Source organism: Meleagris gallopavo (genome assembly GCF_000146605.3).
Source record: "Meleagris gallopavo isolate NT-WF06-2002-E0010 breed Aviagen turkey brand Nicholas breeding stock chromosome 22 unlocalized genomic scaffold, Turkey_5.1 Chr22_random_7180001863466, whole genome shotgun sequence".
Taxonomy (NCBI): Eukaryota; Metazoa; Chordata; class Aves; order Galliformes; family Phasianidae; genus Meleagris; species Meleagris gallopavo.
The window spans coordinates 8,754-30,241 of record NW_011100004.1 but is presented as its reverse complement, the minus strand read 5'-3'; the positions used below and the strand labels follow the sequence as shown (position 1 = coordinate 30,241).

The window sequence follows — 21,488 nt, the reverse complement described above, 5'->3', positions numbered from 1 at the left end:
AGCCATTTAAATCCTGCCTGCTCTCACAACAGGTCGCCAACGGGGCTGACGCCGCTCACAGATTTGATTTCAGCCCTCTGAATTTCCCGTGCTGCCCTTCGGCAGCGCCAGGAATGGAGCCTCAGGAGGCAGACCCCAGCAGGGCCGTTAAATCAGCACCAAGAATTAAAGTGGAAAACACTCAGCTGTAAAGCAGACCGGTGCAGGCGCTGCTCTCCCTCACCCTGCGCTGCCCGCACACCTCCCTGCCTGCTGCACTCCGCTGCTCTGAATCCAACCTGCCTCCCCCGAGGGCGTTCAGCCTCTGCAGGAACGCAGGCCAGGCTCAGTCCTTGTGCTGCTCCCTGCCTGGTGCTGGGACAAAGAAATATCAGCACGAATCACAGCCCAGAACGTCCCACAGCAGCGCCCGAGCTGCCCCAGCACCACGCATGTCCCAGCCCACGTCAAAGTGAGGCCCTCAGCAAGGAGAGCCCGTCACTGGGCGCTCCTCAGAGGGAGAAGCTGCCCGTTTCTTCCCCCTCTGCCTCGTATGAAAGGAATAATCCATATTCGTTTGGATTATACAAGCCACAAAACACACCTTTGCTTCGGTCCCACCCTGAACCAATCGCTGAAGCCGTTTGTTGCCTCGTATATTACAAAGCAATAGAGATTTAAGGGATAATGGTCATGGTGGCAGAGTATACAAAGCAATAAACTGCTTTTGAGGTTGGTTAAATGCCAAGTGATGCTGAGGCCTCAATGCCATAAACATTATTTCTATTATATGACAAGATAAGAGGATACAATAAACCACAAAGAAGAAAAATCATTGTCTGGCCTCGTGAAAGTTCTGGGCTTTGCGTTTCTCGGACACTGCACGAGCATCACCTCGGTGCCGTGGGCTTAAAGGGAATAAATTGTTAAATTAAGGGCGGGTTTAAAAAGCAAACGATTGTTTGAGGAAATGGCCTGGATAACTGCAGTGCCGAATGAGGACACAGCAGTGATTTGCGTCGCTTCCGAGGAGGGAAATGGCGTGGGGTGTGCGGGCAGGAGAAGCCCTGCTCTGCGCAGAGCCGCTCCGTGGGATGGGCCCCATCTGTCCGGGATGGGAATGGACCAAGCATCTCTACTGGTAGAGACGTCCCTCTGTTGCGATGCTTTGTCAGGCCTGGAGCCTCCGAAGCTCTCTGGGAGGGCAGCAGAAGGCGGCTCAGCAGCCAGCGGTGCCTTTCACAGCGCTCTGCTGCCCATCCCGGGCATGGTGGGAGGTGCTGGCAGTGCTGGCAGGGAAACGGACCCTGCGAGGACCCCCCCGACTGCCCCACAGCCCAGCGCCACCCACTGCCCTCCTCCCTTACAGACCATGGCTCCGGATCCCTTCAGCTTTAATTACCCCGTGTTAATGACTCACAGCCGTGTCGTTATACAGACTCAGCCCTGCCTTCCAACTTCACCGGCAGCGCGTCGGCTCACAGCAAGCACATGGTTGTGCTGAGGCTGACTTTCATCTCTGCACAATAAATGGCATTAGGAGACTTTTAACGATGATTAGCGGCGCGCAGCACCTCGTTTTGCTTAATGAGTTCAATAGGAGCCTCAGTGCAGGCACAGCCCTGCGCCAGAGGAGGCAGCAGCTGCCCACTGCCCTGCAATGCACACAGTGGAGGGGTCAGGGAGGAACGGTCCCATATCTCCCCCCAGAAGGACCCACCCCCCACGACCTTGGGAAGAACCCTTTTTAAAAGCATGGGGAGCATTTAGAAGTCAGCTGCGTCGCAGCAGTCGTGCTGTTGGGAAGTGATGGAACACACAGGATCCCAAAATAACAGCCCTTACAGACCTAGCAACCACAACATGTTTATGGCCCCCCCCCGGAGCCCCACTGACCGCGGTGATGTGGGGGGCACGGAGGGATCAGCGCATCTATTTTTGGTGGCTGCTCCCATTTCCCCCTCCTCGCTGCCCTGGAAATTCAGTCCTATGGCCTCCTTGTGCCCAAAGCAATGAAGGGAAAGCAGGGAAAAGAGGAACAAAGCCAAAGAATTGGGGTGGTGTGAGGTACGGAGGGAAGGAAGCAGCCGACGGGTCAAAGGAATGGCACTGGGAAACAAAAGAATTCTTTTGCCTTTAAGCTGAAGTGAGAAAATCACCACTGGTTTCATGGTGATTGCCTTCAGTCCCCTGCTCGGGTCGGCCTGGCTCTGTTCTCCCTCCTCCTGTCACCTCTGGCGCTGCTGTGCATCTCAATGCAGAGCTCACACAGGGAAGGACGCAGCACTCGGAGTGGAACGGCGCTGATGGTTGCTCTGTGCCTTCTGGTGACGGAAGCTGAACCCACTGCCGCTGTTTGGAGCCCTGGCAGCACGTCCTTGGGAACAGAATCCCCCCGAAAATGGGGGATGTACCCAAAGAAGCAGGAGCCTGCAGGGACCAAAACATGCTGACGGATCGGGGAAGAGATCAGAGGTCTGGAAGTGAAAGGAACAGAGACATCGGAGCCACGGCAAAGGGACGCAGCCAGCAGGCACTGCCCCACACACGGTGACCCTGGTGGCCAAAGTGGCTCAATATCCAGCACAGCTGCCCACTCAGCAGTACTTGTATACAAAATACACCCAAAGGTCTTAAAGAATGAGAAAATGAGTTGAACGCTGCAGGAGAGCCCCTCCAGCACCAGCACAGCTCTTTGTTGGGCTGGGAAGAATCTCCCCATGCTGCTGCTCCGCTCACAGGAGACCTACAGGGAGAGGCTGGGGCTGTGTGTGCAGTCTGAAGGACTGCAAAGGGTGACTCCATCGGTCGGTAAACACCCACCGAGATCTGCTAGGAAGGATTTTCTGTCTAACAAACAAAAATTAATAAGATCCGCAGCCCAGGAGCTGCAGCCGAGCAGGTTCAGACTGGAAATAAGGCAATTCTTCCCCACCAGAGAGAGCAATTAACTGTTAGAACAACTTAACCGAGGGCTGCGGTGAATTCTCCATCACTGGAAATATTTTAAATCAAGCTTGGATCATCATTATTTCATACATGCTCTGGTTTGAACGGGTACTGAAGGACGTTCCAGGAAGCCGTGCGCGAGGTCAGGCTGGATCACAATGAATCACAGCGGGATGAATTACCTGGATTCGAACATTTCAATATTAACATGAAGAATTGTCAGAATTACCCATAAGCAGCAGTCTGGAACAGCGAAAGGAGGAAGCAACCACCTTTATATGTCATTTGTGGGAGATTGTGGGAGATTAAATTTAAATACATTGTTGTTTGCCTTAATTGCTTGTTTGAATCCGATTTTAAGGTTGTATGATTGAGGTGCTCACATCATTAAGTGCTCAAATGCAGCTAATACATTTTATAAATGACTTGCACAATTTCACAGGCAAAGAAGTTCAGGATAAAAAGCAGCCTAACAAAAAAAAAAAAAGAAAGAAGGAAGATCACCTGCACGTGGATGGGAAGCGCTGCGGACGGGACCGAAGTGCAGCAGAGCTGAAGCGCTGCTGGTTAAAGAGCCACAGGTGCAGGTTTGGAGTCCTTTTTTTGGACCCGTTTCTAGCACTACAAAATAAATGTCGCAGAATTCGCATGGGATGCAACATTATCCCTCCTTTCAACTCCCAGGGGGGACGGGGGGGACCCTGTGGGGGGTCAGAGCTCCCAGGGGCGTTGTGACCAGCAGCACACGGCGGGCACGGAGCGCCGGAGGCCCGACTGAAGGCACAGAGCCCCCTCCTCTCCATCCTACCAGTTGCATTCTGAGGTCGGAACGCTTCAGAACAGACCATCCCAGCTGTCCACACCCCACACAGGGCTGTGCTGGTTCCTCCCAGTCCCCATTGCAGCAGCACACGCAGGGTTGTGCAATGCTCCGCTCCTCCCACCAACGCAGCGCTGGGACGGCCTGGGGCTCACTCCAGTTTGCACCAACGCTTTGCACGGCTGCAGCCGACTCCACTTTGTCACCCACAGAGCAAAAATTCACAACGGGTCTTTTTTCTCCCTCTCCCTCCCTTCTATTTTTCAGCAAGTCCGGAACAGACGACAGCAGTTTGGGGTCTGCATAACACGACACAAACCATCAGCTGATGCACACGGCAAAGAACTCGTCCACACGGAGTGAACCTCCGCCCTCCCCAATGCTCTGATAGGAGACAGCAGAGCTCTGGGCAGACGTGAACGGAGATGAGGTTGTGCTGTGCAGTGGAACACACGGACACACGGACAGAATAACAACACACCACAAAGCACAGCAGGTTTCATTACGTTGGAGTGCCCGCGCTCGCTCATAACCTGGATTTACACACTGCAAATCCTCCGATCTGATTACCTCCAGTGATCACGTAAAACACCGCCTTTAAACTCTTTGCCTCAGTGATAAAACAGCCACTTTGATTCACAGCGACACGTTCACAATAAAGCACACTGTGCAGGTACCTGGCCGCAGCCGGGGGCGTTGCACACGAAGGGTCTGTCGTCGCCCATATTTCATGCAGCTCAGCTACGCTGGGGAGAGAGCAGAAAAGAGGAAACTGTTAAATAAGAAGGGAAAAAAAATAAGTCAATTTTAAATACCTGGAGCAGAAGCAGCCACGTGCAGGACTGTAATTAATCAGGGAGGAGGAGATGGCTGCGTCCTGCGTCCCATCGGGGAACAGAGATCAACCCGAGCCGTTAACGAGGCGTCGGAGGGTCCCACTGGTTTTCATGTATGGGAAAAGTGCTGCCCTGTGGGCAAAGGGCCACTGGGAACCACAGGGGGCTGCCCCACACTGAGCCCCACGGCCCCCAGGCATCAGCCACCGCTTCGTCCCCACCTGCACTGCAGCGAGCGAAGGCAGCGGTGGTCTTTGGGGGGGGGAAAAACCCAACGTGTGAGCACGAAGCGATGGAATAAATCCAAGTCCTCTCTATGTGCAAGTTATATTTTCAATGGGAGAGAACTAAAATTTGTCATTTAATTAATTAAGGGATTATAGGAGTGGTGCTCCATTTTACAAGGCAATAATCCGGCTCCCTAGTGGGTAAACTACGAGGCTGATGGCAGGGGCAGTTTATCACAGATTACAGCCAAGGATAACAAAACACTCGCTCCTATTATGCTACGAGTGAAGCCACTCTTATTAATAAGAAATAAGAGTAAATAAAGCCGCCCCCACCGCCCCAAATTGGAGGAATAACCATTCCCTCCACCCACTGCTATTCTCATAGCGGGGTTTTAAAAAGCCATCACGCAGCGAATGCTCTCCCTTTGCTTTGCAGAGAACGCCATGGCTGCTCCAGCAGCTCTGTGCTCCGGGTTGGGTGCAGGAGCAGAAAGCTCAGCAGCCAGACCGCATCCATGGGGACACGGCACCGGGGAGGGGGGCACTGCTTTTAGGAGCTGGGTACAGGAAAGTGCTCTGAGAATGCAACACTGCAGCGCAGGGTGAGCAACACGGGGTTCAAAACGGTCCCCCGGTGCTCAAAATCGACGTAGTTTAAGGAGGAATAAAGAAATTCTTTAGTAATTTCCAGGCGAGGCTCCAACGCGTGGCTGCAGGGCGGAACCTCCTGCAGCACAGCACAGCACCAACCCAAAGCTGCGCAGAAGCGGCTGCCCGTTCCTCCCCTCCAAAAGGGGGGGATCCCACAGCACCGGGCTTTGGATTTATGGAGCAGACCCACAGACATCCCAAATGGAATCGGACAGCGGGCAGAACGCTCCCGGATGGGACAAGAGTGACAGTAAAGATGGGCAAAAACATCCCAGCACCACCGAGAGCCCTGAGGCGCAGTGGGGCACTGAGAGGTGACAGCACCGTGCAGGGAGGTGAGATGCCAGCAAGGGGCAGCCTGTGTCCCAGCACAGGACAGCACAGCAGCTGCTCTGAAGGCACACGGAAGCCCTGAAGACGGAGCTTTACCCACAGTGCAGCCTCGAGAGCAGGGAGAGATGGAGAGGTCGAACCTTCCCACGGCACCAAAGCGCTGCTCACACTGACTGCACAACACTGCAAAGTGGAAGGGATCTCACATCCAACCCAAAGCTGCCAACCACGATGTCAGGCACCAGACGGGGTGCCCAGGGCCTCATCCATGGCCATGAGCACCTCCAGGGATGTGGCACCCACGGCTTTGAAGGAGAAGGGAAGCAGAGAGCTCCTCATATGCTGTGTCACCTGCACTCAAAGTCCAGAAGAACAGCATGTAATATTCCTGTTAGCTGAGCACAGCAATGCAAGGCTGGGTGAGGCAAGAGACAGCCCTTGCTCACCAGCTGCAGCACAGGGCCACCCAGTCACTGCTCTTCCTGTAAGGAAAGAACAAAGGATAACAGCTGGGACACGCAGCACGCTGCAGCTCAGCACTGGAGTCATTTCACCGCCTGCCGTACAGGGGCTGGTAAAACTAAAGGTGGTAAATCTAAAGAACAACTAAAGGTCTGATAACTGCTGTCCTGGGCAGCCTGGATCTCGTTTTCCCATCACAGCCCGACTTTGTGCCTGTCCTCCTCGCCCATAGGAGGCACGGAGGAGTCACAGCACTCAGCACACGAGCTGCAGGCAGCGTTGTCCATCACACTGAAAGTAGAAGCAAGTCATTATTTCCAGCCTCTCCACTCTGCATTTAGTCACTGATTTGTGCAGGCTTTGACAAGTTGCTTCCAGAGCCTGGGGCACAAGTTTGCACTCGCGGGGCTCGGAGGTTAATGTCTGAAAAGCATTCCTGGATGGAAATAGCAGCACGGCCATCCTAAGAAGCTCCTCCTGGAGCGCAGGCTGCGAGGGGACCCTGAGCCTTCGGGGCTCCCCAGCTCACCCCCGGACCCAGAGGCTCCCAGGCCGGCCCACATTGCAGCAGTGGTGCTGCCCACGGTGAGAGCTGCAGCACTGAGCCAGCAGTGAGGGCACGAGCTGCAGGAAACGCCATAACACACCCTGCTGTCAAACAGCTCAGCGCTGGAAGTGTTTACAGACTGCTGAAGCCACCCCTGCATGCGTATGGTGGTGTGGGATGAGCTTGGGGATGTATCTGTTCCATCAACAAACAAATCTTATTGTCCAACACGTGGCATAATTATGGGAAGGAGCTGCTGTGTCTCCCAGGGCAGCCAACACTGCACTGCTAAGGTTGGAAATCTGTCCATCCCACCCTCTGCCTTCCCAACAAGAACAGCACGAGGTCAGCAGAGCCCTAAGCCCACAATTCCAAGGCGAATTAAAACTGCCTGAGAAACGAAAGAAACGGATCAGCCATGGCTGCTGGGGCTCCAGCGGCCCACAGAGAATGAGAGAGGGGGAACCAAAGCAAAGCAAAGCAAACCAAAGGAAAGCAAGGCAATCCAAAGCAAACCAAAGGAAAGCAATGCAAAGCGAAGCAGAGCCCGGTGCTGCCTCGTGCTCTGCCTGCCAGCCCCATCCCACGGCACAGCTCTGCCACGAACTGGGGACAGCACGCAGTCAGAGCTGCTGGGCTGGCAGCAGGAAGCTTTGCTCGTTCTTTAAAGGCAGATTCAGCCGCTCGTTCACGACGGAATAGGGCTGCTATGCACATACATGTGCTCAGATTTATATCACATTTAGTCAGGATAAATTGCTTCAATAAATTCTCTTCTTAAGAACAGGCAGGATAAGCAGATGATTGGATACCAGCAACACACTCCCATCCCTCTTCCTGCAGCGTGGAACAGTATTTCACCGCTTTGATGATTTTTAGCATGTTGGGAATGGTGAGGGGAAGCGAGGAAACGCAGACAGATTACCAAAGTGTGCTTCAGAGCTCCGTCATCACCGAGCTGACGGGCAGCTGTGGCCAGAGAAAACTGAAAAGTCACTTCCAAGCAAAGCACACCATGCTGCCATAGCTCACGTGTGATTTTCTCTTACCCTGCTAACAAGCACGGACTGCCTGCAGGAAGTAAACCCAAAGCCACGCTTCGCGGCAGTCCCCGGAGCACTGCGCTGCCCAGCAGCACCCCTGGGTTGGGCAGCCACGGGATGCAGGAAAACGTCAGCAGCCCGGCTTCCAACAGTGCGTCTCTGCAGCCGATCTCATCCCCACCTTCACCTGCAACCCGCAGTTCCTCACCGACGCAGTGGAGCCTCGCGAGAGGATGCTCCCAAAGGCAGGACGAGGGCATGCTGCACATGTTTACCACCTCACTGCTTACCCACGGGTGTCAGCGCTGACAAAGATGACTTTTTCCTGAAGTTAAGCTCAGATTACTGCTCTGGTGAAGAAAGAACTGGAGACGATCTACTTTATTTTGAGGCTTTGGAAAATGTGAGTCAGGAGTGTGAAGGCGGCGGTGCAGACACTGCATCAATTCTGTGTGCAACTCACCAAGCGGGCTGCAGGCTGCTCAATAAATCAGGCGGTCAGCAGAGCCACCTGGAACCTGCCAGCATAATTCCCTTGTGAAGAGTCGAGAGAATTAAAACAGAAAACCCTCAAACAAATCAAAGTATCAAATTAGCACCTGCGGAACTCAAACCAGGCAAAATCCCTTCAGAACAATTCGGTGCAAATGGAAAATCCATCCCGGGGATGGCAGGTCCAGAAGGTTGGGCTCGATGACCTGAAGTGGTCTTTTCCAACCACAGTGACCCTATGAAGCCCCTGCACTGGGAAGGCAGGCAGACAGGAGAGTTCTAACCCTAATCCTGCCCAGCGCCGTCCCCTCGTGCGGCTTTGCAGCTCATTCCCCTCTGCTGCTGCCCTCAGTGCTCCCCGATCCGATAGGGAAACGCCGCCCTTCCCCACCGCTGCCCCCCATGCACACGGGGATCCCATCCCCCGCTGCTCCCCGGCACTGCAGCAACACCACAGGTGCCATTCTGCCTACTGAGGCTCATAGAGCGGGCCGTGCTGCTGGGCTGGCAGTGAGATCCCTTCTCTTGCCTCAATCATCAACATTTCCCCTTTTTTTCAAAAGTTCCATTCTTCCTGCAGATATTAAAGCCAACCCATATGCTGCTTTCCCCCTGGTAAATCAGTCCATAAACCAAAGTGGTCCCAAAGCACGTTAACTAACCCATTAAGAACGAAACCAAGCCCCTTATCCTAGTCTAGACAGACACCTAGGGGTAATATTTTCACTCCCTTAAAACAAATTAGATGTACTACACGCATCAACAGCAGCAATGAAAGACCAGCCTTCCTGAACGGGATTTCCCCCAGGACGGTGCTGGCACCTCACGGAACCCATTTCGAGCAACTTCCATTTGGAAACACTTTAGGAGAAAGAGACAAGAAGCAGGATGCAGGTTTTCCAAAGCACTTCTGGCATTTATGGGCCCTTTCATCCGAGATGCTCTGCATCTTTTCAGGTCAGCTTTACACAGAAGGGTTTCTGAAGTGTGCCGCAGCCTCAGGACGCGGTTTTGGCTGCAGCCTTGGTTGGGCAGCACAGGAACAGCCGCAGCCTGACTGCTCTTCTTTGGTTCTGTGTGTTACCCACGGGGACTCTTCCAAAATGCATCTCACTGCAAGCGTCTCACGTCCCACCAGGTGCCCACGACGGCCCCCATCCGTGCCACGATGCAGGCAGAGGCAGCAGGTATTCTGTTTGCAAAGCTGTTACAGACCTGCTCCAGCCAACCGCCGACGAGAAGTCGAGATTGGAAAGCAGTCTGAAGCCAAGATCTGCAGATGCGAGTCACGATTTGCAGAAGTAATGAGCAACCACGGCCTGGAGACCAGGATAGGATGCCCCTCATCCCCCCAGAGCTGCTCCTGCTGCCCCACGTCCAGCTGCCCCACGCACAGCCCACACCCTGCATCACCGCGGGACTCCAAACAGCGCACGCTTCTTCTGCACTGCCACAGAGCCCCACTGAAAACCTTCCCCTCACATCTCCAGATGGCACAAATCCCCAACCACAAACTGCTGAACGCTGGGGGACAGGGCTGGTATGAAAAACACTCTAAAAATAAGGCTCTATTGTTGTGCTTGCATGTGACTATTGTTATTGCAGGAATGCCTGTGCCCAACACTCGTACATCTGCGTCTTGCAAAACAAGCTGAAATACTTCAAATCCCAGTGAATCTCGGGTGGATGCAGAAATTGTTCTGTTGCAAATGTGCCAGCGCAGCCCCACAGCACAGCCCCACAGCACAGCACTGCCCCACAGCACAGCCCCACAGCACAGCACTGCCCCACAGCACAGCACTGCCCCACAGCACAGCACTGCCTCACAGCCCAGCCCCACAGCACAGCGCAGCCCCACAGCGCAGCCCCACAGCGCAGCACAGCCCCACAGCACAGTACAGCCCCACAGCCAGCCCCATGGCACAGCACAGCCCCACAGCACAGCCCCACAGCCCAGCCCCATGGCACAGCCCCATGGCACAGCACAGCCCCATGGCACAGCACAGCCCCACAGCACGACTCCCCGCCCTGCAGGGATGCACTCTCTGGTTTCCCAGCACCAGCACATTTATGGTTCATTCCCATAAATCAGAAGGATAAACTTTATATTAATATGACCACAAAATTAAAGCTAGAGGTTTGCATCAACTATGAAACAAAACCAAAAGAGCTGCAGAGCTACCTCCTAAAAATAGGCTGAAAGTGGAACAGAAAACAAAAGCAAATGGCACGCTCTGCTGACGTGTGTGTGCTCTCTGCTACCATTCACTCGCCCGAAGGATGAGCTGCTAAATTAGCAGAACCACTGGAGATGGGGACACGGAGAGAAAGGAGGTGAGCTGAGAGGTGCAGTGCACAAAGACGAGGGCTGCTGGCTTCGGGCAGAGAAGCACACGGCTGTGGGTGGGATCAGCTCTGTGCTCTGTGTGGGTTGATGTGTGTGCTCCCACCCGACCTGTGGCTGCTGTGGGTTGAGTTGTTCTGCTTTCCAAAACGACGCTGCAGCTCTCATCAGTGCATGGCAGCCCAGCAGAGCACAGCATCCCAGCATGGCAGCCTGGCAGCACCATCAGCCCGAGCGTGCAGCAACAAGCCTGAGCAGGGTGCAGCTGGAGGCAAGGTGCCTTTCCACCGATGGGCAACAGAGAAAACCTGTTTGCAGTCCTGCCGTGCTGCCAAACAGAGCAAAGGGCTTTTGAGAAGGGTGGAGGACCTGGAGAGAGGGGCAGCTTTTGTAAAAATGACAGCACGGCGCGGTGAGGATCCCTGCGTCCTCCCGCAGGGACTTGGGCCAGCTGGGAGCCCTGCAGCTCCCACCTCCCTGCCCACGGCAGCTCGTGTGAAAGGCAGCACAGAGCGAGGAGTTCGGTTTTGATGAGGCTGAGCTACATGGGATTAATTCTCGCAGACTAATGAGTCACAAGGCCATCCCAGATCAATTTGGGTAACTTTGTTGAGACCTGGGAGCCATGCCAAGAGCATTAACAAGCGGAGCCTCGATACAAACAAGCCTATTCAAACCCAAATGGTGCTCAAGACACCAGAGGAGCCCCAAGGACAGGCAGTACATCGCTACTGGGAAGAAGAGATAAAACCACAATAAACGAGATTATTATGGATGGCTGCACAGGATCTGTGCCGCGGCATACATCTTAGACAGAGGGATAGACAAGATTGCAGGCAGGCTCAGCGCAGAATCCGTAATTGCCACTGGGAGCAGGAACTGCGAGGGGGAGGTTCAGCGCAACGAAAAGCAAAGAGCTGCTGGATAAGCACGGGGGAAGGAAAGGCAGAGCACGATGGCCATTTCTAGGCCACTACCCAAAAAAGAAGGAAGTGTAAGGCACTGCCCCAAGCTTTCAAAAATAGTAAGAGATTTCCCACTAAAATGCAAGGAAGGAAACATGTTGCTTTGAGACCCTTCCAGGAAAGGCTCTTTATTATTCGTCTAAGCGCAGCCATTAACGCTCTCTGCTTTGTGTTTCCTGACCTTCCAAACGGACGCTCAGCTGAAATCTGGAGCCAGAGAGCAGCAGCACCCCGAACAGCACAGAGGGGACCCGGCTCCATCCCAGCAACCCGGCTGCATTCGGTGCTGCCACCCCCAGCCCCACCCCCAGCACTGCTGCGATGGCACAGAGCCCCACCAAACCCACCTTCAGGTGCCATAAAAACGAAGAGTTCTTCCTTTTTAGGCAGAGCAGCCGCCTGGACACTCAGCAGGCACAGCCCTGCTGCCCGAGCTGCCCTGCGGTCCTTGCAGAGCTCGGCTGGAAGCGGCTGCCGGCTCTCAGCCCCACTTCGGTGCCTGCAGGCTCTCAGGGAAGCGGCCCGTTCCTCCCCTGGGTTGCCCGGCTCTCCGTTCACCTCTTCGTCACCATCTCTCACGCCCGGAGATGTGCTGAGAGCTCTTCAGCTGTGCAGGGAGGATGGCACTGAGGGGGAGCGTGCCGGCTGCTGGGAGCCCCAGGCTTTGACTTCAGAGTTATTCTGGGGTGTGAGGGAAGGAGCGAGAATGTTTGCTTTGCAACCAAAAAGCGACAGGCGAGCTTAAAACTGTCAGCTGGGAAAGAACGCCAAAAGCCAGCGCTGTAAAATCTGCTTCGGAGCCACAACACCCTGATGCTTTATAAGCTTGATAAAGTAAACCCAACTGTATAAACTGGAATATTGGCAAGGAACTACTACGAGGTAAATCTCCGATGGACACGCCGTATTTAACAAGTCATTACGAGTCAACCTCCGGCTCGGAGTAAAAGCAAAAGTCCAAGGGGGTCCCTCCTGGCTGCACAGCTCTGAGCCTCGAGCCTGCACAGCTCGGCCACAGGATGTCCCCAGCAGCAGGCCTGCTGGTGACTGCGGGATCCACACAGCACCAAATACATCCTTGCTCCCTGCCTGCAAGAGCCACCCAGCAGCCCTGGAGCTGCACTACTGCCGTGAGCAGCAGCTGCTGTTAGCAGGATGTCCCTTCCTAGAAGGCAGGGCCCAAGAGCCTTGCAAAGCAGGCAGCAGCGCACGGAGGAGCAAAGCGACAGCGCGGCTGCAAATAAGAGCGTTCCCACACGCTTTGGGAAAAGGCTCAAATCTCACATGAAGCAGAAGCCGCCACCAAGAGCTGCTGTCCTCCTCCAGACACGCATGAGATGGGACAGGGAGCATTGTCAGCGTCCTGTCAGATGTAAAACCCCAGCACAGGATTACCAGAGCCCCGGGGCAGCACATCAGCCAAAGGCACCCGGCTGGGACTAGAAAAGCTTTCCCTTAGACTAAGATCAACAAACCCCTCGGCTCAGAGCCCCGGGCAGCCAGAATGCTTCCCCCAGCACAGCTTCCACCAGTCCTGCCAGCCACACCACTCACTGTTTATAACTCCTGTAAACAATACCGACTTTACTGTTACCATAACAAAAAGTGCCATTCCTTAACCCTGCTTCCAGCCAGGGGCTGGCAGGATAAGAGCTGTTAGAAGAGCCTGGTTGTCCACCAACCTCCTCGCCCTGGCCAACCTCCAGATCAGATCTGGCCTGGCCTCTGATGTGGGAGAGGTGTTGGGGAGGTCCCACATCACCTCCCAGCCCCGCTGCAGGGCTGCACACATCACAGCACAGAGGGAAGGATGCTGGGGTCACACACAGCTGAAGGGTGAGGGAAGCACGCAGGTGGGTTTGGGGACCCCCCTCCCCCCTCCCCAGGCACCTCACAGCAAAGTTCTGCCTGGGTTTTATTTTGTGCCCATTTCCCCCCGTCCCACTGCTGTGCACCACTCAGCAGAGTTGGCCCCATCCTCTGTGCGTCCTCCTGCTCCTCCCTGCTCAAGCAGATTCCTGGGAAACAAACAGTGGCTTCTCTTGAAATGCCTTCCCTCACCAAGCCTCACCAAACACCGCCAGAGCAGCCCTTGCTTGGCACAACAGGCTTTAACACGAGCAAGGTTTCTCTAGTGAAGTGCCAAGTATCAGATTCCTAACACAAAAAGGCATCTGTCCAAAGGGTCTGGAAGCCTTTGATGAATATGAGACAAAATCCAACACAAACCAGCAAGTCAGCAACTTCCCCAGGCAAGAAGATGGAGAAAGATCATTTCTAAACCATAGTCCAATTACTCACAAGGCAGAACTGTGCTTCCCCTTCCAGTTTCTGGTAAGAGAAGGGCTGAAGGACTCCAGCAGCAGGCAGAGCGTGGCTCCTTGGCACCAGGATGTGATTTGGTGGGAGCACAGAGCAGCTCCTCAGCAGCAGCAAGGCTCAAATCACGGTTCATCACCCAGTGGCTGCTGCAGGACCTCTCCAGCTTAGGGGGAGCTGCACAGAAGTCCCTGAGCCGGACGTTACACCAACTCAACTCCCAGCTCCACCACCTCCGAGACGAGGGCAGACGCTGCTCCTCTGCTAAGCACAGGCACAGGGAACAAAACAACCTCAGTGTGAACCCAGAAGGACAGCAGGTGAGAGCAGACCTGTGCCCAGCGCCGAGCACCACAGCGCAAACCTCCCCACGACCTCTGCTGCCCTCCTTCCTGCCACAACCAAACGAACCCTCGCAGCCTACAGGAAAAGATGCTCAGGACAGATCACCAGGTGGGATTTCTTTGGGTACTGCCCTCAGGTCTGCAGCAAACGGAGCAAAAAGCATCTCCAAAAAGCAGCCAGCAGCCCCGGGTCTCCCCGTGCTCCTTCATTAGCAGCAATACATCTTTGGGCGTGTGCGTCTTCACAGCGTGCTGCAAGAGATCTACTGCAGGAGAGAGAAATAACTCAAGTTTAAGAAAGGGAGAAAAACCTCAGAGAGCCACTGCTTCTCACTGAGCAGAGATAATTACTGCAGGGCTGTGACAGGCCCTGCAGAACGCGCTGCTTTATCGAGGAAATGCCAAAGTGACCTAAAATTGCAACCCATTTCCTGAAATTATTCAGTCGATAGGAGCCCATGTTTCAATGGAAGTGAGGAAAAACAGCTCCCGAAAGTGGGACTGAGGAGCCCGAGTGAAACTCGGACGTGTTTTCCCTGCGATGGTGTGTGAGCAGTTCTACAGCAGGTCCCAGTCAGGGCTGCGTGGTGCTGCGAGGCTCTGGTGTAAGCACTGCCCGTGAATTAAAGCCATGGGAACAGCAGCAGCAGGACGGGGGGACGGCACAGAGCTCAGTTTGAGGGCTGTCATAAAGGAAAAGTATTCCGTCCCACCTGTTATTATTTACACCGCAGGCGGGCGTTTTTATTTACTCAGCATCCGAAGGCACACACGCTTTATGGAATCATTATTCGATATGCGAGCCCTGAAATCAGAGGGGAGTAAGAAATCCTCCAAATAAAAGGCACGTCTGGAAATTCAGCACACGACTGTTTGACCAGAGCTGCCTTCCACCTTCGGAGCGATTGCGTTTCAGCCGTGAACAAAGCAACCATTTCCTACAGACAGCACAGATCCATTCAAAACCTCACGCAGGTGACGGATTCAGCGACCGCAACGCTGCTCACACGAGGGCAGGGAGCTTCCAAAAGCAAAGGCAAGGCAGCAGCGGGCGGATGGATGAGAAGCATGCAGAGGAAGGCGGCGCGGGGCCTCTCAGAGCTCCATCACAACACATCTGCTTGCTGACTGCGCTCGGGGTGACGTCCCACAGCCACGTCTCATCGCGTTGGCTTTGCTCAGCGTGAGCCCAGTGCAGGTGATGAGCAAAGCCCTTATATAAACTCCTTCCAATCCAGCTAAGCTTGCAGGCAGGCCTCCTCGGCCCCATTTGCAGGCAGTAAATCTGCACTGCAGGCGCTCGCCGTGTCTGCTCTCACATTTCGGGGCCCCAACAGCTGACCCAGGGCCGTCGCCGTCACCCCTCCTCGTCTCCCTCCGCTCCTCACCCAGCCCCGCTCCACCACCACACACAAAGAGGGGGACGTTGCTGCCATGGGGATGGCAGGAGAACGGCCAGCCCCCCCCACAGCTCCACTGCCAGCGTGGAGGGGAAGAAAACCCCACGTGTTGTTCTTACAGCCGTAAATGGCAACCCAGGGCTGCTCGGCCAGCAGCAGCAGCCCCTCACTTCCAAAAAACCCCCATGAATTTCCAGCACCTTCGACCAGGGACACGACCAGCAGCACCTGCTCTGCACCACGAAGGTTTGCTCCTTCCGCAGACTCAGCACCAACGAAAGCATTTGGCAGAAAACGCGGCGCCGTGTTCTGCTCTAAGCCTGCTTTACTCACGTTGGAAACAGTTAAAGGGTATAACGCAGCTCAGCGCCGTCACTCAGGTATAAATACACTCTGCTGTATTCCCCAGCACTGCCAAGTTCACCTCCAGCCAAGTTCTTCATATGCTGAAGTTTGTGAAAGCTGCCTTTGGGGTTTTTTTAATGTTATTTTTAATAGCAACAATGGTATTCGGAGCGAGGGCTGAAAACAGCTCTACAAGGGGAAAAAAAAATAGGAAAAAAAAATGAGAAAGCTGCATAAGCAGCAGCACTGAGAGCATGGCAGCCCGTCCCCAACAGCAGGGACGGAGAACTTGGCAGCTTCGCCCTTCGAACCAAAAGCACAACGAGCATTTCGTAGCAAAGCAGTTTGAGAAGGGGGGAAAACACCTCCGTGGTGCTTCTCCTGCAGGGGCAGCTCGTGGCTGTGCCTCACAAAGAGAGCTGGGAGGCGAGGCTGAGCGTGCAGAGAGAAATCCCTGCATGGCGCAGCACGGCCCCGCGCTTTGTTTGCTGGCCAAGCAGCTGGCACTGCATCTCCTGCACGAGGGTGGGACGGCACAGCAGCGTTCCAGAGCGCTGCAGGGCCAGCTCTGCTGGCAATCCCTGCGAGCCGAGTGCGTCGCTGCTGCTGGGAAGTGCAACAAATGGCCGTGCTGACATCCTGGAGCTCAGCTCCGTCCCCATGTGGGGCAGCAGTCCCTGCTCCTGCACGGAGGGAGGAGAGCTCACCGCAGCCAGTCGGGCCTCCCAGCCGAGTGTGCAGGGTTTGGTGGGAAGAGGTGCAATCCAAGAAAGTTGTTCCGCTCAGTAATTAGCCAGCACGAAAGCTGGGTTTAGCCCTGGTGAAACCACACTGCGTTGGAGTTGTTTAAGGCACTGAATTAATCATGTTTTAAAAACAAATGTCAAGCTTTGGCACGCGGCACAGCGCAGCGCGTGCTACGCAGGGGCTGCTGGATGGCTGTGTGCGCTCACGCGTGTCCAACCAGGTGTGGCAAAGGGTGGAAAGAACAGCAAGAAACCTCCTGGAAGACTACAAAGCTGAGCTTCAGAGAAACAATTAAGGTAGGCTCCCAGCAGCCAAGGCTAATTGCAGCCAAACAGAAGAAAAACACGAGCTCCCCAGAGGGAGAATGCGGCGGAGCAAAGAACATCACCGCAGGGCATGGCCAGGAACCCAGGGGCTGCGGGCGCAGGGTGGGCACCCATCTGCTGGGGACTCCCAAGGGACACGAGCTGGGGATCTGTCAGCATGATGAGATGTGGCAGGCGCTGCTGCAGCACCGTGTGGTGGATGGGAACCCGTGGTGGGCTCAGAAGGAAGGCAGGCTATAAATGTGCTTTCGTTGCGCTCACGGTGCGCGGTTTCCTCCTCACCAAGGGGCCTTGGGGCTCCCCTGGGACACCCAGACCCGCTCACACCTCTGCTCTGTTGCTCTGCACCTGCCCGCCGTGCTACCAGCTCCTTGAAATGGAAAATGAGAAAAAGAAATACTCTGAAGTGTAGGGGGGGGAAGTTAAGAAGCAACAGGTCTCCAGTCCCCAAGGTCTGCCATAACACGTTTTCTGCCAGCAATGAAAAGCTCTCCTGGAGTGTGTGCGTTGTATTTGGGTGCTGAACGCTTGGAGGAGGAGCAGGTTTGGAAATCTGGCCCCAAGGAAGTCAGCAGCATAAATCACAGAACGGCCAGGGTTGGAAGGGAGCTCAAGGACCACGAAGCTCCAACCCCCCGCCACACGCAGGGCCACCAACCTCCACATCTCACAGCAGCCCAGGCTGCCCAGGGCCCCATCCTTGCTGGCCTCGAACACCTCCAGGGATGGACGGGGATCCACAGCCTCTCTGGGCAGCTGTTCCAGCACCTCCCCACTCTCACAGCAAACAACTTCCCCCTGACAGCCAACTGAAAGCTGCCCTCCCTCCACTTCCAGCCGTTCCCCTCGTCCTGCTGTTTCTCCCCTTTCCAAGAGCTGATCCCCTCCTGTCTGCAGGCTGCACTCAGCTCCCCCCCAGCCTTCTCTTCTCCAGGCTGAACGAGCCCAGCTCCCTCAGCCTGGCTTTGCAGGGAGGTGCTGCAGCCCCTGCTCATCTTTGTGGCTCCTCCGGACCCTCTCCAACAGCTCCCTGTCCTTCCTGTGCTGGGGGCTCCAGCCCTGGACGCAGTGCTGCAGACAGGGCCTCACAAAGCGGAGCAGAGGAGGACGATCACCTCCCTGTCCCTGCTGCCACCCCTCTGCTGCTGGAGCCCAATAAATAAAACCACAGAAAATGAATCCAAAACGATTTCTAACCGAAGAGATCCTCTGGTAATGCATTCTGCACAACGCTGTGCACCACGAGCACTGCCCCACGCGGGCTGGGTGGACGAGCCCTGCTGTCCCCAGCACTGTGCACACCCCAAAGGGCTCCTGCAGCTCTCAGCCAACACACTGCGCAGTGCTGCTGGAGCTCAGCGAGTCCTGCTGGGCACAGGGCACTGCTCTCCTCCCCGCTGCCAGCCCAGCACCCAAACTTCCCCCTTTCAGAAGAGGGGAAGGAAACCTCCCGCCTGCCCCACACCACACACAGACCTTCCTACAGCCCCGCTGCTCCCACAGCTGAGGTCCCAGGGGCTCTGAATAAAGACACTGCTGAGAAGTTACAGTCCTGCAGCCAGGTCCCATTATTCCTGTCTGCTCCTACGCTGCTCCTCTACACAGCTGCTGCTGCTGCGGCTGTGCCACACGGACTGCAGCTCTTCCAGGCTCACCACAGCCCCACTGAACTGCTGAAGAAGGGCAACACAGGCATAGCAAGGTGTGTGCCCAACTGCAGCGCTGAGCACGGCTCCACAGGAAGTTTGTTTTCACCCAGGAGCTCCATGAATCACACCGAGAGAAAGAAAAAAAATCAGAGCACCAAACGCACACGGTGGGAAATGCTGGAGAAAACTGGGAAGCAGGGAACCTTGAGAGAGCAGAAATACGAGCAGAGTGAGAATTAGTACAGATTAATGCCAGTGTGGGGGAAGGTTACATTGGAGTGAGACACAAAATGAATCGGAAGGTTTCAACTCATTTAAAAGCTTTTGTAATGCTTTCCCTTCTTCGTAACCCGGGACGCAGCGCGGAGCCCCAACCCAGCACTGGAGGGAACCACGTCCAGCTCAGAGCCACAGAGGGATTCTGGCAAACTGGAAGGCATTCAGGAAAACGGAGTCGAGCAGCTGGAGGGATTGATTTACAGGGGAAGATTAAAATAACTGGGCGTGGAGCTGGGCTGAGGCTGAGGAAGGTGGACAGAATAATTTTTAGCTGGTTGACAGGCAAGTGCCAAAAGGCAGAGGAAGTGTTTAGCATTCTGCAATTAGGTACAAGCAAAGGATTGGCACACAATTAAGGAGATTCGTGGCTGTGCTGTAAAAGTTCTCACAGCGGTGAGCTCTGCTGGGTGCTACGTATTGGCCCACTTTAGGACTTCCAGGCTGGGAGAGGGGCAGAAATAGAAGGTGCTGCTCAGAAGCAGAGCTCCTGGAGGGGAAATCCAACTGAGATGTGGGAATTCCTGGCAGTGCTGCCCAGAAGTGTGGGCGCCCCATCCCTGGAGGTTCACTGGGCCACGGATGGGAACCTGGGCGGCCGATGGGGGTGGGAGCAGCCCAGGGCAAAAGGTGGGGCTGAGGGGGGCCTTGGGGCCCTTCCAACCCAACCATCCCGTGGTTCTGTGATCTTTCAGGACCTTTCCAACCCAACCATCCCACAGTTGTCTGATTTCCATTGCTGAGGTGCTCCCATCAGCCGACCCCACTGCTTTTGGGGTTGGCTGTTCTAACACCAAAGGCAAACAAGCACTCCAGCACTCTCCAGCCCACAAAGCGATGATGCTTGGTGACACCAATCCCTGCACTCACGTCACAGAAGGCAAATGCAATCTCTCACTTCACAGAACAAGGAACGAGGACCTTAACCTACTCATTTTCTGAAATCTGGCTGTTGAATCCACCTCCCACAGACTTCTCCTCCACTTTTAAACAGTGAAGTTATTCTTAGTCCCCACCGAGAAAATCCCAATCCAAGAAAACCATCCAGCAAAGCCCGTGGTTCAGAACTGCAGCCGAATTCCCCTCCAGAAACGACTGCATTTCAGTGACAACTATTTTTAAAGCAGTTTGCAAAGAACCAGACAATCCCTTCAGACTTCAGCGCCGCTGGCCAAAAAAAAAAAAAAAAATGCCCTACTCAAAGAGTGCTGCAGCGAGGCAAAGCAAATCGGGCAGCCTGCTGAAGTGAGAGCAACGCCTTCGTGTTGGACTCCTCCACGTTACGCTGGAACGTCGTCGTTGGAAGGGGCCTGAGCAGGGAGAGAAGGGATAACTTCACAAAGATAACGGTGGGACGCAGCGAGGAGAGGGCAGCACTGGAGCTGTGCAGGATGAGGAGTGCTTACTGTCAGACCACACACCTCAACCAAACGATGACAGAATTGTAAGGGTTGGAGATATTGATCAGCACTGATCAGATCCCCTCTCCCCTTCTCTCCCTGAGCTGCTCAGCCCTGGGGCTCTCAGCCTGTCCCCACAGCTCTGCACGCTCCGTGGGGGTCTCCCAGCAGTTCCCAGTTTGTCCTGAACTGGGGAGCCCAGCACTGGGCCCAGTGCTCCTCATGGTGCCTCCCCAGCACAGAGCAGAGTGGGGAGCACCTCCCTGCCCTGCTGGCCGTGCTGTGTGCAGTGACCCCCAGGGAACCATTGGCCTTCTTGGCTGCCAGAACACACTGCTGGCTTGTGGTTATCCTGCTGGCCACCAGGACCCCCAGCTCCTTCTCTGCAGAGCTCCTTTCCAGCAGCTCAGCCCCTGACATCAGCCTTCTTTCCCCCAGGCTGCACAGCCCCAAAGCAATCAGTCTTTCCCCATCAGGGAGACGCTCCAGGCCCCCCACCATCTTTGCAGCTCTCCATTATAGCTGCACAATCCCACGCTGACAATTCCACAAAGCAACTCTGAAGCTGTGCTCACAAACTGGAGCCGCCCAGAGGCACCGCAATGCTTCAGTGCTCCCAGAGCCCCCCAGGGAGAATGAACCACTGGGGTCAGGGCTGGGGAAGCAAACACCAAATTCCCCACATTCTGCTGCTTGCAGATCTCCCTCTATGCTATGGAGATCGCCCTGGAGGTGCGTGGGGTGGGGGTTGGCTCAGAGCCCCCCATCTCCCACCCCAACCCGGGGCACTCACAGCTGTATTGTGGCCTCTGGACACCGCTGGGAGCTGGGAGCTCTGCAGCACTCCGGGGAGGGCTCACAGGACACCTCCCCACCCCACAACACGCCCCATCCCCTCGGGGTTCCCCAGCTCTGTCTATCAGAGCCTCTCGCAAACCTCAGAACTCGCTCAAATCCCCTCTCCCGTCCCACACTCCCCCACGTCCCCCCGCCCTCGGGACCCTTCCACCTCTCCAGGGAGCCCCCCGCCC

General features: G+C 55.2%; 1 long non-coding RNA gene across 1 annotated transcript in view; it reads right to left on the bottom strand.

Annotated features, from left to right (window-relative positions):
• LOC116217604 overlaps positions 1-20,838 on the bottom strand; it is a 30,061-nt gene extending 9,223 nt beyond the window's left edge. The window contains exons 1-2 of the long non-coding RNA XR_004162305.1: positions 20,256-20,838; positions 4,426-4,494 (exon numbers count right to left, since the gene is read on the bottom strand). This is a non-coding gene — a long non-coding RNA (uncharacterized LOC116217604). The remainder of the gene's footprint in view (positions 1-4,425; positions 4,495-20,255) is intronic.
• Between the last annotated feature and the right edge of the window lie 650 nt (positions 20,839-21,488).